The sequence below is a fragment of the Mesocricetus auratus genome, unplaced genomic scaffold, assembly GCF_017639785.1.
Source record: "Mesocricetus auratus isolate SY011 unplaced genomic scaffold, BCM_Maur_2.0 Super-Scaffold_2245, whole genome shotgun sequence".
Taxonomy (NCBI): Eukaryota; Metazoa; Chordata; class Mammalia; order Rodentia; family Cricetidae; genus Mesocricetus; species Mesocricetus auratus.
Window position 1 is genome coordinate 21,695,841 of NW_024429180.1, and position 14,132 is coordinate 21,709,972.

The following is a 14,132-nucleotide window of genomic DNA, read 5'->3' on the forward strand; positions in this document are numbered from 1 at the left end:
GGTCCAGGAAAATTAAGTTATTGTTCTTCATAGGAATTTCTCAATAGGATTATTTTTTCAGTAAGTAATTTATATCCCTAGAGTTTTTTTAACTTGTCATCTTCAAATCCTTGATTTCTTCCTTCCACCACCCTGAAATAGTATATCCTGATGATCACCCAGACTTGACTAAGTGCCACATAAAAATATCAATCTAATTTCCCTTGCCTGAACACAGTCAAAACTGTAGAGCACTCGTTCTCAATGTGTGGAACATGATCCCTTTAGTGATCTGTATCAGATATCCTACATATCAGATATTTACATTACAATTCATATCAGTAGCAAAATTACAGTATGAAGTAGCAAGAAAATAATTTTATGGTTGGGGGTCACCACACCATGAGGAGTTGTATTAAAGGGTGAGAACCACTGTTCTGGAGTTTGTGTTTTCCCATATCATGATAAGCAATACTTTCAGCTCTGTCCTATTGATGAGATACATTTGAGATATTTAGGAGATAATAGTGTCTAATATGCCTCACTACATACATTCTGTTATCCTCTTCTTTTTCTTCTTCCTGTAGATCACCCTTTACTATTCACTCTGGTACAGAGCAGTTACAAATGTTATAATGCGGAAAAATTGAACTAAATGTTACTTAATATCACAAGAGGAAGTGCTATGAAAGCTAAAATTTGGGAGTATCTTGAAGTGCTTCTGAAACTTTGAAAGTAAGGGCAGTGTGAAAATTTTTGAAGTGGCATCAACATGGCTTGGTTCCATCTTTGAGGTTTCTCTAGGCAGCAGAGCTCTGGACCTGAATGCCTTGCGATAATATACTTGAATATATTTGCATATCTAGAAAAAGATTAGGGCAATCCAAAAAGAATTGGTTAGTCTTAGAAGAAAGAAAACATGGCAGGTTTTGACAGACAGAACTAGAGGGAACCTTTGCCAAGACCCCTGGCAATGTCCGTATTGTGAATGTGAATACAGGGAGCTTTGCCTCCGTAATCCCTATGGTTTGGCCCTTCTGACAAGTCTGTCCCCATTGTGCGACCCCTGTGCCAACTGTGTTGGACTGGTGCCCCAGACACCCAACTCACTGCTCTCCCTTTATTTAAAGTCTGTGCCCTCCAGCCACCCTCCATTTATGATTCTGCTTTGCTCTCTGCCACAGAGAAATACTAAGCTACATACACAGTGCAGATATCCAAGTCCCTGTGACAAATGTGTTCTTCTGAATGCATTACAAACAGGAAGTCCTACTCTTAAAAAATTCTGATGACATATATGCAATGTAAAACTTAGTATCTTAACTTTTTAAGCATAAGTTTCAATGGCATTAACTGCATTCACATTGTTGTATAATCATTCTCCATAGCCCTTTATTCTTTCCTCTTTGCAAAAACATCAGCTACTTCCATTAAAATGTTCTCACTCTGCTATGGTCCTTGTTACCACCGTCTTTGTTAAGGCATATGTCAGAATTTCCTCATCAGTCTCTCTCTCTCTCTCTCTCTCTCTCTCTCTCTCTCTCTCTCTCTCTCTCTCTCTCTCTCTCTCGCTGCATGCTGCGCATGTGTGTATGTGTGTGTGTGAATAATGGTTTGCCATGGCATGTATGTGGACGTTCAAGGACAATCCTGGGTGTTGGTCCTTTCCTTCGACCTTGTTCTTTTTATCTTTTTATTTTTAAAATTATTATTATTTTATTTAGGTTAGAAACAATCTTGTTTCACATGTCAATCCCAGTTCCTTCTCCCTTCCCTCCTCCCCTACCCTTCCCACCAGATCCCCCAGTCCCCGATCCCCAGGGAGGGTGAAAATACCTTCTATGTTGTTTGAGACAGGATCGCTTGTTCATTGCTGTGTACATAATACTAGTTGTTGCATGTATTTTCAGGGGGATTCTACTGCTTCTGTCACTGTCTCCTGTCCCTCCATAGGAGTGCTAGGCTTACAGGTGCACACCGCTGTGTCTAGTTTTACATAGAATTGGGAATCTAAAGTTATTACCTTATGCTTGTGCACCAAACACTTTACTTACTGAACCACAAATTTGGTCCCAGAACTCCCTGTCTTTTAAAGACTAGTATCCCGTATTATATACCTCTGCCTCATTTTGATTCTAAAGATATATTTGCATTTGGATACTTGTTTTCTTTATGCTCTTTGGTTTATTATGATTAATGCTGCTGTGATAGTTGCTATAAAATACATGTCTCACGAACTTGGGTCTTGTGAATCTACCCACGAAGAATGAATCTGTAGTTTGTGCTCCATGAAATCAAATTGTTGAGCCTTCAAGGTCCAAAACTGGAGCAAACACATTAGGTTAAGTGAAGCTTTAGGGTGAGTTATTGTTATTGTTATTACATGGAAGGACCTCAGAATATATAAGACTGGTGTTGGTAAATTAGTTTTCACGGTAATAATGGTGCTTTGCAGACACAAGAGAAGGATTTTTTTCTGTCTACAAGCTATTCAAATGCTGCTGAGATTCATGTTTATCTCTCGCTTAGTAGAATCCTTGTGTGGCCTGACATTGTTTCCCTTCCCAAATTGGGTTAATTTGCAAATGTACAGTTGTTAATCTCAATAGAATATGATGTTATTCAGAAATAATTATTGCCATTAAAATGCATCTTTTGCTTATGCTGAAGGATGTCTCTGAAATAGGACCCTTCAAAAGGAAATGAGAGCATTTGCTAGGCTGACTTTCAACAGCTCAGATGTACTCTATTTCCTTTTCATATCTGTGCTCCAGTTTGTCTAGCAAGTAATTCCTCAGCCTCAGTCATCACTGAACCCTCATTTAACCTTTCTATAGTAAATTGGATACGCAGAGGAGAAACCACCATTCACTGTGTTAAGTCCATTGTAGCTCATGCAATTAGAGCAGTCTCAGGGACTTCCCTAGTGCTTGCATTCAGAATCACAAGGCCAACTGGATAGGGAACCACCAGTTAGAGAGGTGCACTGGTAGGCTTGATTTTCTTCCCCGTTTTCCTAAAGCTAAGCTTACAATCACGGCGTTCACTTCCGGATGGGTTTCCCATATACTCAAAGAATCAAAAGACTGTTTTTCTCATTTTATCTTCTAAAGCTACACTGATAAACCATCCTTTTTTGTGTGTGTTTATGTGGCTGAGCGCATGCTATGGCACACTCATGAGGTCACAGGACAACTTGAAGGAGTCAGGTATCTCCTTCCACCATGGGGGTGACAGGGTTTGAACTCAGGCTATCAAGTTTGATGGTAAGCATCCTTATTGACTGAATCATCTCACTGGGCCTGATTGTCTTCTGCAGTGTCCTGATATAAAATGAGCAGTAAACATTGTTTTGGAATGCTTAGCATCTCAGCCATTGGGAAACTAAAAACTAAAACCTCTTTGAGATCCCATCTTACTTCAGACAGAACAGCAAATGTCAAGAAAATAATTGACAGCAAATGCTGCTGAGAGTGTAACCTAGCCCTGCCTGCCACTATGGCATAAATACGAAAGTTTCTCAAAACACAAAAAATAGATGTACCACATGACTCAGCAATACCACTGGCCATTTACCCAAAAGATTGTTAACCACAGAGATGGCACACGTTTTATTACTCACAGTATCTAGGGAATGGAATCAGACTAAGTACCCACAGATGAATGGATAATGAAAATGGAGCTTTACTCAAAGATTAAGTAAAATAAAATCACAATATTTTATGGAATTGCAAAGTATTATGCTAACAAGGAACTCAGACAAATGTTGCATGTTTTGTGTCTTATGTGGACCCTAGACTTTAATCTTTATATATGTGTGGACCCACGACTTTAATCTTTATATATGTGTATGTCCCAGTTAGGTTCTTATTTCTGTGATGGGTGACAGCTGCAGCATGGGGAGGAAAGGGTTTATTTCATTTTGCAGGTTAAAGTTTATCATGAAGGCATCTCAGTACAGGGACTCCAAGGAGGAGCCTGGAGTCAGGAACTGAAGCAGAGACAATGAAGGAATACTGCCTTGCTCTTCATGGCTTGTTCAGTTTGCCTTCTGATGTAACTCAGGACTACCTGCCCAAAGGTAGCACAGCCCACAATGGGCTGACCTCTCTCACATCAATCATTAATTTAGAAAATGCCCCAGATTTGCTAGCAGCACATTCTAATAGAGCTAATTCCTCAGTTAAGGTTTCCTCTTCCCAGATTACTTCAGCTTTTGTCAATTGCAAACAAAAATCAGCACATTGTGCACACATAGGTGTGGGTGAGCTCATGAGATAATGCAAATGAGATAATAAAAGTGCTTATAGTTTGCACCCATGTACCCAACCTCCCTCCCTCCCTCCCATCCATCCATCCATCCATCCATCCATCCATCCATCCATCCATCCATCCATCCAAAAGGGACCTAACTCAAGTTTATCTGCCATGATTTCAATGTTTGTGCATAAGGAAAGAAATGACACAAGTTTAGTGAGAGGCAAATAGGGGTATTCAAGATGTATGGCAGAAAGAAAGTTTTGTTTTACTTAGAGGAAGACTCTGCTGTAGGAGGAAGCCTGTATGCCCACCATTAACCATGTGACTTACTAGAGGCGCATACAGATGAGGTAAGAGAGGTTTACCACACCACTAACCACACCCACTTTAGGCATGACTAAAGACGTATATGGACGGGCGTAAAGACGTATACGTATGTTGGTGGTGAACTACGTCACTAGCCAGGCCCACTTTTGGGCATGGCTAGGGGGCGTTACGGGGGAAGACATAAAAGACAGCACATAATAATAAAAAATAGCTGTGTCCAGGCTGGCTGTGGCTGGCAGATGTGAGGAAATTACAGACCTGTTTGGCTGATCCATGAAGGGCCAGAAAAGGACTCACAGGGAGGCAAAGTGTGAGAGGGGATGTGGAAAGAGGAGACACACCAAAGAGTCCATTAGCTAAGCTTCAATATTCCCTCAGTACGTTGGTTCTCAACCTTCTTAATGCTGTGATGCTTTAATACAGTTCCGCATGTTGTGGTGACCATAAAATCATTTTGTTGCTACTGTATAACTGTAATTTTTCCATGCTTATTAGTTGTAATATCGATATCTGATATACAGGATATCTGACATGTGACTCCCAAAGGTTCACGATGCATAGGTTGAGAACCACTATCTCAGCAGCTCTTTAAAACACTGATCTGTGACAACTAACTTCATTTTCCTAGTCCCATGAGCCCACAGAAGGTCTCTGGGCCCCGCACACTCTTTATGATAAAAACAATACTAATGTTGGGGGAGGATTTTCTTGTTTCAGAGTCCCTCATTTGCATGAGATTCTTTCAAGATTCTCTATCAATATTTCGTTGTATTCCTTTTGAAGGTAGATGCCAAATTATGTGAAAATCAGCACCCACAAACTTCAGCCTGCTCCTAGCTACCATTTATCTTGTGGTGTAACTATGATCCAATCAGGAGACATGGAGCAAATTGTACGGGGAATAGTTGGTACAGTGACTTCTTTTTTTTTATTAACTTTTATTTAAATTAAAAACAATCTTATTTTAAATACCAATGCTAGTTCCCTCTCCCTCCCATTCCCCCCCACCATCTCCCCATCCCATCCCCCATCCACTCCTCCCATGGGGGATCATCAAAGCTTATCACATCATTTGGGGCAGGACTGAGGCCCTCCCCCATGGGTCTAAGCTGAAAGAGTATCCCTCTGTAGGGAATGGGCTCCCAAAGCCCATTTGTGCACTAGGAATTGAAAGACCTGAAGTAATCAGGCTTCAGGCTGAATACCCTGGTGACATCCCGAGCTCAGTAACCAGACAGTTGGATGCAAACCGCAAGAGGTTTATTGTTTACACAGGCGTCTGTGGACGATTCAGCAGCTTAGCTAACTGAACGCGCTGGGCTTTAGGACAGTCTTCTTTTTGTATACATAATTTTGGCAAGCAAAGTAATAGGGGTATTGTAAGAAGTGGAGCCACTGCAGGTGCAGATCTGGGCAAGCAATAGGGGATTGTCAGAAGCGCGGGCATAACTCATCCTCCCTGGAGAAACCACAAGGTCAAGATTAAACTTATCTTAACAGCCTGCCTGTGTCCTGTATCAGCACTCTGGACCAGATATTCTTTCTAATCAGACCTTGTTCCCTGTCTAGGGGAAGGGACCTTGGGGAATTTTCCACTGAGGTGACCTTCTGAGTCTCAAATAAGGGGGGGGTGTATTGAGTTTTTTCAGAATAAATACTGGTTCCACTGACTGCCCAAGCCCCACAACTGACACCCATGTTCAGGGGGCCTGGTTCCGTCTTATGCTGGTTCCTCAGCTGTCAGACTGGACCCGTGAGCTCCTGCTTGCCCAGGTCAGCTGTTTCTGCGGGTTTCCCCAGCATGGTCTTGACCGCAGTGCTCAACTATAATGGGAAGTAATGGGAATTGTAGATTGAGAAGAGGACTTTAAAGGCTACAAGGTAACTGGCGCAGGGTACAGGCACTGGGGTGGGAGGGGGGAAGCTAATGAAGGACAAACCTGGGAAAGGCATCCTCCCGCCCTCATCCTTTCTCCCAGAAAGCACCAAGCCATGCTTGGAGAGGGAATGGCTACTGCTCTTTACAGAGTCCAGAAGTCTTAGGAAGTGTGAAACCGCTCCAAAGGGTCCCTTGGAAGCCACATATGAGTTGACGCCAGGCCAGTGGCACTTTATAGAGAGAGGCCAGTGAGCACCCCAGGAGTCAGGTTCCTGGCCGCTGGGTGCTGTGGAGGAGTCAGCAGATGCAGGTGTCTGCCCGGAGGAGCGCCATGGAAACAAAAGGCGCAACTTCCTCCTGCCGGGTCCTTCCTGCATCCTCTTCCCGCGGAGTTCAGATTGCATCATTCTCCAAGCTACACACAAAGAATGTAAATTCAAGTTTCGTTATGGCATATAATAGCTGAAAGACAATCCACTAATAACTGGCACGCGTAGTTGCTACATGTAAGTCACGATCTACTCCCCCAAGATCCCTTTCTGTTTCAGTAACTGCTATCATCAGACAAACAGTTTAGGAACTGTGCAGTATTTGGATTCAGTTGGTACTCGAATCTGCTTTGAGAAAGGCCCATCTGTGATACGGCTGGAGAAGGCCACCTAGTCTACAAAGGACTAGAGGACTCTGACATCATGTGACTATTTTCATTTTCTGGTTGGTAATCATCGATCACCTTTTGCCTTAGCAACAGAGATTTCTACTTGGCATCAGATCTGGAAAACAGAAGATACACATTAGAAGTATGCAGTAGGAATTTAATGAAAACATTCTAATTCTTTCAGGTGTAGACTTTAAACTGCCAGATTATGTTGTAAGATGTCATTTCCCCCCAAGGATTTAGCTATCCACCAGCCTGATGGTTTTGGCCTTATCTTTTGCATCAGTGTGTGTGGTGAAGGCTTGAATGTGAAGACAAAATTTTGAAACAAGTCGAATCTCTCTGAAAAATTAATTTATTTCTTCTCTTTTTAAATATATAGGGTTTTACTTAATCCTAGATTGGCATAGTGAATGCTGCTATTCTGGAAACTTCCACTAGGTGACACTGTTGTTTCAATTTCATTATTTTCCTTGGCATGCACCTCATATGAAGAAATTACTGAGTTGACCATCTTTCAGGGAAAATAGCTCCAAAGTAAGAAAATGTACAATTTAGCAACACCTTCAGGAGTCACCCAAGTATAGCTTTGTAACAGCTCTAAAGTGATTCTATCTGTTGATGTCAAGAGAATATTTCACACTGAATCTCTGTTTGCACTGCTGTTTAAAATCTTAACAACTCCCTCTGTTCTCAATGGGGCTGAAGCAGAACAGACAATTTTCTTATATACACAGCTTTTCCAAAACACAGAAATGTGTGCATACATATTTACACCTCTTCTTCTCCTTCTTCTTCTTCTTCTTCTTCTTCTTCTTCTTCTTCTTCTTCTTCATTTTTTTTTTTTTTTGGTTTTTCGAGACATGGTTTCTCTGTGTTGTTTTGGAGGCTGTCCTGGAACTTGCTCTGTAGACCAGGCTAGCTTCGAACTCACAGAGATCCTCCTGCCTCTGCCTCCCGAGTGCTGGGATTAAAGGCATGCACCACCAACACTCGGCACCTTATTTCTTATATCTTTCCCATTCTATCCCCAAAGTCTGTTTCCAATACTCATGCCTTAAAAAAAGCAAAAAAAACCCAACCCCTACTAATTTTAACTAGAATAGTGCGGCAATGGGTTTGGAACTATCAACTGGAGCTGGTTCACTATTATGAACACAACTGGAGACAAAGATTGTTCCTGTCTCAGAATCCATCCATGGCCAATAGTTCAGTAGGAGGCATAGGGACCCAAGATACATCTTCCATCCATGATTCAATGTTGACAGGTCCAGTGTTGTTCAGGGCTAGTGCAGGCATTCACTGTTGCTTTGAGATCATGTTTTCAGCAGCTGCGTCATGCACCAAACACAGAATTTCCCAATCCTGCTCCCTGTCTTCCAACACATTCTATATGCCCCCTCTTCCATGATGTTCTGTGAACCTTAGGCAGTCATATAAACATCTTGTTTAGGGCTTAGCATTCAGCCATTACTTATTCCCCACAGCTTGAACAGCTATGAGTTTTTGCATTCTCTGTTACTCACACCAAAGTGAAGCTTCTGATTAAGGCTAAGAGTAGCATTCATCCATGAGTATAAGCATAGATACTTAGGTCATTTGGTGCCATACCAATTTAGCTAAACAAAACTAGTAAATTTTCTCCTAAGCTTATGATCTGCATGGACAGGGGTTTTTGATGGGGCTTGCAGTACTGGACATTTCCTCCCTCCTCTGGATTAGGCCTAAAATTTAAACTGAGAGCAATTAGTCACCACATAAAAGTCATACATGATTTGGCATATCTTGACAACACTATGGCATTATAGTTCCTAGGATCCATAGCTGTGTTAGACTATGATGCATTATGTGCCCTAGCAGCCTGCATAGTACCGTCTGCCACTAATAAAAGCTAGATATCTGGGAGGAAGTTTAAACTCTGAAACTACTAGAGGAAAAATAGGTAATACAATAAAGATACAGGCATGCAACTTCCTAATAGGACTCTGGGCATTCAGGAAATATGTTCAACATCTGAATAACAGTAAGACTTCTTAGATGTATGAAGTTTCTGAGTAGTGCAGGAAACTACCAGTTGTGGGGAAAGGCAGCCTACAGAATGGGAGAAAATCTCTGCCAGCTCTACATCCAACAGAGGATTGCAAACTAGAGTATACAAAGAACTAAAAAGCTTATACATCAACAGACTAAGCAACCCAACTGAAAAAAATGGGTTTGGGAACTGAATTGTGTTCTCTAAACAATATTAAAAGCTAAAAAACTTCAAATTGTCTTCTCAAAACAATATTAAAAGCTAATAAACACTTCAAAAATGTTTAAGACCATTAGCCACCAGAGAAATGAAAATTATAATGACTGCCAGTACCCAACTCATCCCAGTCAAAATGGCTGTTATAAAAACATGTCAAATGATATGTTTCCTCCAGGTGCTGGAAAGACAGTGAGGAAAGGAGGGCCCCATTTTCACTCTGGTGGGTGGGAGTATAGACTCGTGCAGCTGAAGTGGAAATCAGTGTGGAGGCTCCTCATAAAGCTAGAAACAGAACTACTGTATAACTCATCTCTTCTACTTCTGGTCATATACCCAAAGGGCTCCATATCCTATTACAGAGATGCAAGTTCATCACTGCTCTATTCAAAGTACATAGGACAAGGAGACAGCTTAGATGCCTGTGGCGGTTTGAATGAAAATGGGCCCCATAGGGAGTGGCACTATTAGGAGAAGTGGTTTTGTTGGAGTAGGTGTGACCTACTTGGAGGAAGTGTGTCACTGTGTGGGCTTTGAGGTCTCTTGTGCTCAAGCTATGTCTATTGTGAAGCATAGTTCACTTCCTGTTGCTTGCAGATCAAGATGTAGAATCTCAGCTCCTTCTCTAGCACCGTGTTGATCTGCATGTTGTCATGACCTGCCATGGCAATAATGGATTAAACCTCTGGAAGTGTACACTGGCCCTAACTACATGTTTTGCACTTGTTATTCCAACTAACTAAGATCATCATAACCTCTGTGCCCTGCATGTCATTATCCTGTATACTTTCTATACACCCAGTCCTAGAATGCACATAATTTTCTCAGGGGTCACTCCCTAAGGTACCCATGCATTGCTGTTGTGAAAAATGTGACAAGCTCCATGACCATTTGCAAAGGTACCTGTATTTTCCTTTGTAGAATTTTGTGCACATATAGCCATTTAACTATTTATGAGCATTTTTAATATCTGGTCTGTCCTTAGATTTAGAATAAATTAAGCCGTGACTGAGATCCATTTTGTTCATTTACAAAACTCAAGAACAAAGTAGGATTGCAGAAGTTATATTTCAGATAATTACTCAGTTGATTTTGTTTTTTTTTCCTGGAAGCAATTGTTCTTAGTAGTCAAACACTCAAGGGGTAGGAGCTAGACAGGCATATTGCTCATGTGGAGATTTGTTTTTAAAAGAAGATGGGTCAGTTATACATATGTATCTGGTGTAGGAAGCAGGGATAGGGTTGTAAGAGTGTGTACCAAGGGTCATCAACACCACAGGCAGGATTTCCAAGAGGAAAATGGTACAGTGAGATGGCTAAAACTCACCAGGAATGCTGAGTAGGGCATCAGTTTATGTTGATGGTTATGGTAGTAACCCTGACACTGGGTCTTCTCTTCATTGGTGGTTTGCTCTCCAGCTGTGAATCTTAAGGTTATTATTATTATCATCATCATGTCATCATCATCATCCTCATCCTCATCCTCATCATCATGTACCAGGCTTTAGAAGTCTTCATACCATGCTTGTTAGTTTCACATGCTGGCTTTGCACTTCCTAGAATCCTCCGGGAAGAGTCTCAGTGAGGCGTTATCTAGAGGAGGTTGACTTAAAGGTGTCTGTGTGTGGGGCTGTCTTGATTATTAATTGCCAACTGTGGGCAGTACTGTTTCCAAGGCAGGAGTACAATAGAAAGGAGAAGGAAGCTAGCTGAAGGCAGGCATCATTCATCTCTGTCCTCCTTTGAATTAGAAACAAGCTTGTTTCACATGTCAATCCCAGCCTCCTCTCACTCCTCTCCTCCCCAGTCCCCCACCCAATCCTCACTCCTGCTCTCCAGGGAGAGTGAGGCCCTTCATGGGGGATCTCCAAAGTCTGTCATACTATCTGAGGCAGGGCCTAGGCCATTATCCATGTGTCCAGGCTGAGAGAGCATCCCTGGATGTGGAATGTGTGCTCAAACTTTGTATATGCCAGGATCAATAGGAGAACCTGTTAACATTCAGGTGCCTGAGATCTACCCCTATCTAATTCATCAAAATTTGTGAGCAGAAAGGGCTTTTATCTGATGTACTTTTCAGAGGGTTCAGGGCACAGCCATTTTGAGGACGAGTCCATTTGGCTATACTTTCACTATTCTCTGAGAAATTGCAAGGATGCTGGATTCTGCTCCCACCTGAGGTGATCCCACTTGCTTGAATTGAGGGATCTTGGGAACCAGGATATTTAAGCTCTTCCCAGGTGAGTCTAGCACATAGCTTGAAAGCTGTGAGGTCCACAGTGAACTTAGACAGCATGTCTTTTTTGTAGCCTTTAAGACTGTGTTGTTAGTTATTGTGCATGTGTCTGATGTGTGTGTGTGGGTGCATGCGGAAGTCAGCTCCTAGATGTCAGTTCTTCCCTTCAACACTTATTTGGGTTCTAGGGGTTGAACTTGGGTCCTTAGACTTATGGGACTGTGTCTTCTTCACAGCTAAGCCATCTTAAAGCCCCATGTCTCATCTATTCAATTTGACTGCTCACGTCTTCAAATGTTTGAAAATGAATCCGTTACAGAAAATAGCTTGAAGCCGGAAAGATTCAAAAGCATTTTTTTTTTGCATCTTGCCTAGTCTTCTTCTTGTTTGTTTTTTTGAGGCAGGGTCTCATGTAGCCCAGGTTGGCCTTAAACTTTTTATGCAACCAAGGATAATGTTGGACTCCTGATCCTCTGGTCTCCAAAAGTGCTGGGATTATAGGTACTTGCCAGTGCACTCAGCCCATTTGTTGTTTTCTGAGACAGTCTTGCTCTGCTGTCCTTGATGGGCTGGAGGTCGCTATGTGGATCAGGCTGGTCTGGTAGTCAGGAATCTCCAAGGTGCTGGGATTACAGGTGGGAACACCACCCCAGGAAGCAGCAGGCTTTTCCTAGAAGATGCTGTGAATATATAATTGTGGTTTTGTTTTATTGTCTCATTTATGAACTCTTTGTAACCTGAAAGTGTTCTGAGTCTGTTCCCCTGTGTGTAAAAGAGAATATCGTGGAGACGACATCCTTGACCAGCACAAAGCATCACTGTAGAAATTAAATGAGATTGTGTCTCTTTAAGGCATTAGGAACTCTTTGAGTACTAGTCAAATATGAGGGATTATTTTATCCCCCCATTCAAAAGAGACATCTCATCAAGGAACAATCTTAGCTGGCAGTAAGGGAAGCTACTTTACATTTTCCTACATCCCATAATGCTCATATTCAGGTAATGATGTCCAATATATTTCTTTGGATTCTTCCCCTTCATTTTCTTCTTATTTTTGCCAGGCATAAACAGGGACAAAATCATTTTTATATCACCAGCATGCTTTTCTGAAAGCAACACATTATGAACAGAACTAATATGTTGAGAATGCTCACCACCAGCTTATGGTGGCCTGGAGTGACATATCACTACCTAAAAAGCCATTGTAGAGGTAAAAAAAAAATCATTCGCTGTCTAATTTAAATAATGGCCGCATCTCTGCAAGGATGACAGACTGTGACAGGTTATAGGTTTTAGCTGGCGACTCCTGCACTTTGTAAAAACAGATCCGTCACTGGTGGACCTACAGTGATTGTCCCACACACCTGAGACATTTTTAAAAGGGAAATTAGGTGGCAGCTGCCATTGCACTCAGGTTAAATCTAATGAGTGAATAAATCCGTCAAGTGACTTGGCTGTTCTCGCCAAGTGCTGGATTCCCACCTTAAACTTTACTGTGTTTCCCTGGAGAACAGGTGGAAGACAGTTGGGAGGAGCTGAGAGATTATTTCGCCCTGAGGACAGAAATGGAAGAGCTGAAAGCCGTTTTCTCCACCTTCATCCTCCCTGCCTTGTTAACCTGAGAGGGGGGCCAGAAGACACAGACACAGAATGAACTGAAGAAGCCATTGCCTGTCTTTGTCTTTTCAAAGGTAGTTCTTCCCGGACCTTTGCTTCCACAAATGACACAGGGCCTTTTGTTCTTGTTTCAGGACAGGATCTCATTTGCAGTCCAGATCTCTCCAAAACTCATGATCTTTCTGGCTCAGCCTCCTGAGGGTTGGGATTCCTGATGCGTGTGTGGCACCATGTACATGTAAGCAGGGCTATTTCCCCTAAGCAAAACCTACAAGCTAGCGAGGGGACCTAGGCTGCAAGTTTTGCCCAGCCGTCACTTTGCATGAGTAACGAGGTTCTAACTAGAGTGGGAATAACAATTTCTGTATACTACTGTAAGAGATTGGCAAATTTCCTTCATTTACCTGCACCAGTTGGCATCTTCATGTTGAGTCTCTATTTGCTGAAGTATTAAAAACAGTATTTTGAGTGATTCACCAGTGATATTTTAAGTCCCAAATCAATGGCATCATTAGTGTTCATCTGACTTAATCATTTGTCATTGGTGAGCATACTACATCCTCTTCCTGTTTGGTGCTTTTCTGGTCTATGGTCAATGCAGAAAAGAGAAATGAAGGAGGCAGACCTATGGTTAGAGAAATGGGAAGTACAGGCATTTCTCTGTGATATTAATCTGGCTCCCATAATGCCTTGCTCATTTCTCAATAATGACACTTACTACATTGTTGTAAGTTATTGTCTTCTATTGTCCTTTGAAACTCTTGAGAGCTACACAGTTATTATTCTACCTAATAACCTCAGTGCTGGGACATTATAGATATTTGATAAATGTTTACTTAATAAGTGGATCAATATTTTCATCAACATGTAAAAGCCTAAGCAGAAAGCCAGCCATTTATTAAAACTTATATTTTGTATGTATTTTTAG